This window comes from Octopus bimaculoides, chromosome 9 (genome assembly GCF_001194135.2).
Source record: "Octopus bimaculoides isolate UCB-OBI-ISO-001 chromosome 9, ASM119413v2, whole genome shotgun sequence".
In the NCBI taxonomy this organism is placed as follows: Eukaryota; Metazoa; Mollusca; class Cephalopoda; order Octopoda; family Octopodidae; genus Octopus; species Octopus bimaculoides.
This window is the reverse complement of record NC_068989.1, coordinates 85,235,468-85,238,981: the sequence shown is the minus strand read 5'-3', so window position 1 is coordinate 85,238,981 and position 3,514 is coordinate 85,235,468.

Sequence of the window (3,514 nt, the reverse complement as noted above, 5' to 3'; positions counted from 1 at the left end):
ATATATATATATATATATATATATATATATATATATAAATATACACGCGCGCGCGCGCACAAACATACATATTTACATATATATGTAATGGTGTATGTATATAGTTATGTATAAATATATATTGAATATATATATGTATATAAGTGTAATCATCGCCATGTTTCTGCTTTTATATTAAGTAGGTGGATGGTCTGTTTTTTAACCTGTCTCTATTTGTATTAGTTTTGGGGTTTCTTTCATGTATGCGCGAATGATCTATCTATCTATCTATCTATCTATCTATCTATCTATCTATCTATCTATCTATATATCTATCTATCTATCTATCTATCTATCTATCTATCTATCTATCTATCTAGCTAGCTAGCTAGCTAGCTATCTGTCCGCCTATCGGACTGTCTATGTATGTATGTATGTATGTCATTGAGTTTCATTTCAAGATTTCTTACCAATAGGGAAAGAGCCGGTTTCTAACCTAGATCCAAGACTCCTTAATTGGAATTTCAACATCAACAACAGGGTATTTTTGTATGTATGTATGTATGTATGTATGTATGTATGTATGTATGTATGTATGTATGTACGTATGTATGAATGTATCTATGAATATATATAATAATATAGATTTAATCAAAAGATTAAATGTGGTACTTAAAATGTTTGAGGCACCAGAATTTGGTAGGGTAAAAACCAAAAACAAAATCAAGAGATTTGGTGAATAAAATTTGAAGAAAAGCAACAAAAATTCAATAGGTTATAGCAGTACGTACGTTTCGTACAAACTTCATTTATCTATGTAGTGAGAACACCACATAAGATGTGCAATGAAAATGTACTCCTCAGCTGCATAATGGAAGTTCATTTTAGATAGTCATTTTGTAGATGTGTGCGGTATTTTCTTCATCTCCTACTCTTGTATTTGCACACATCTACAAAATGACTTTCTAAAATGAACATCCATTATGCAGCTGAGGAGTACATTTTCATTGCACATCTTATGTGGTGTTCTCACTACATAAATAAATGAAGTTTGTACGAAACGTACGTACTGCTATAACCTAATGAATTTTTGTTGCTTTTCTTCAAATTATGAATATATATATTTATATATAGCAATAATAATAATAATGATCCAAAGATGGAATTTATAAATATTTTAATGCATCGCTACGCGCGTTTCCACAAATCTTGCGATCATAATCCTTATTCCTTGGATGATTACCGAATAGTCAGTAGTATCCATGGACATTGGGTGGATCATAGTTCATGTGTTCATTTTCTCAGGCAATATAGCATTAACGTTGGAAGCAACGAATGTATAACTGAAAGTTGTTTATCAATTTTGACCAATGAAAATGTCGAATGGCGTAAGTTGGCAGTTCTCTGTGTATTTGGTGGGAGGAGTAGAAGGTGATGAAGAGAGAGAGAAGAATAGTAATAATAAAAGAGAGTGAGGGGTGTGTGGTGATGTTAAACTTGTTTTGATATTTGTGTATACAGATGTCCGGATGGGTAGTATAGTTCGTTCGTTTGACCTTATAGTTCGTGCGTTTGACCTTAGTCACAGCTGGCGCCTCCTCAATGAATTCAGATATAGTAGGGTCAGGACGTACAGCTATTTTGTTGCTGATGCTCATTGTCTGAGTTGACGAATGATGTTCTCTTAAAGTGTCTTTTCAATTACTTTTGGTGGTACAATGCTTATAGCATAGGAAAATAATGGCTATTTTGTTTAAACACACGAACATCTTCGCTCAGGTCACGAGAGGAACACCCCATATATGTATATATATATGTATATATACCTCCATTATTATTCTTCATTTCTCAAAGTACTTCTCTCTCACACTTCTATATCATACATAAATTCCTCTCTCTTTCTCTTTCTTTCTCTATCATTTTCTTTATAACTCGCTCACTCTATACCTCTGTTATTTTATCATGTTACCTCTCTAATTTCTCCACTTAAAATCCTATCCTTTTCTTTCCTGCTATCTCTCCTTCATTACTTACACTATCTCTTCCTCTCTCACTATTTCTTTCATCCACCTTCATATTTTCCTATCTACTCGTCTAACTATTGTATGACAACTAGTTTCCTCTCCTCAACGGCCCTTCCACGCCATCAGTCTTACACTAATCTCTTTACTTATTTAATGAATCTCTGTTCATAATTCTTTCTCTCCCTCTTTTCCAAACTCTCTCAAAACAGCCACTACGTTCTTCTTTCACGTTCCTCCATTGGAACAGAAAGTGTTTGATACTAACAAATAAAAGTGACACTTCACTTGGCTTTTTATATACATACATACATTTCCGCCGAGGTCGACTTTGCCTTTCATCCTTTTGGGATCGATAAATTAAGTACCAGTCACTCACTGGGGTCGATGTAATCGACTTAATCCCTTTGTCTGTCCTTGTTTGTCCCCTCTATGTTTAACCCCTCTATGTTTAGCCCCTCTATGTTTGTCCCCTCTATGTTTAGCCCCTTGTGGGCAATAAAGAAATAAGAAACGTTAGCACGCCGGGCGAAATGCTTAGCGTTATTTCGTTTATCTTTACGTTCTGAGTTCAAATTCCGCCGGGGTCGACTTTGCCTTTCATCTTTTCGGGGTCGTACTGGGGGTCGATCTAAACGACTGGCCTCCTTCCCCCAAAATTTCAGGCCTTATGCCTAGAGTAGACTATAATATTAACTTGTCAGATAAATTTACTTTTTTTTTTCTTACTTACTCAGCACTCCATTGCTGAAAAGAGGTAAAATTTATTAAATATCAAAAACAATAAGTAAAAATTGTAGAGGAAGAACAAAGCTACAAAAAGCCGTAAAAAAACTGGGATAAAAATATTTTTTGTGCTAATTCAAACAGTTGAAATGAATAACATAAATGAGTAATGAGGCAAACGAAGTTATCTGACACTGTAATTAACTAAATGTTAATTTTAATTTTTCTTATTTTAATTAAATGTTACTAATTTTAGCTAAATGCTACTAATACTAATTATCATACTTTTACTTTCAAAGTATGACACCATTTCAACGCCTAATGGATTGTCCTCAGTGTCTTTAAGTATATTTGATATACAATACTTGTGACGCTGAATATAGCCTTAAAAACACATATAGCCGACATTGATATTTTTACTTCTCTTTCTGTAGTAGACAGCTTATTAATTCCTAACATATACAAACACGTCTATCTGTCCGTCTATCTCTCTTTCTATCTTCCCCTTTCGGACCCTGTCCCTATCTTTATATGCATGTAAATATATAAACACACACATACATACACACATATATATGTACACATACATATATGCATTTATATATGTGAATATATGTGTGCGCATATATGTATATATTTATATATACACGCATGTTAAACTACAAATTTTACTATAGGCATATGCACACATTAATACACAGATGACATACATGCATACATAAAAATATACATACATACATACTCGTATACCTAAGAATAAACAAAGAGACACAATCGCAAAGATATAT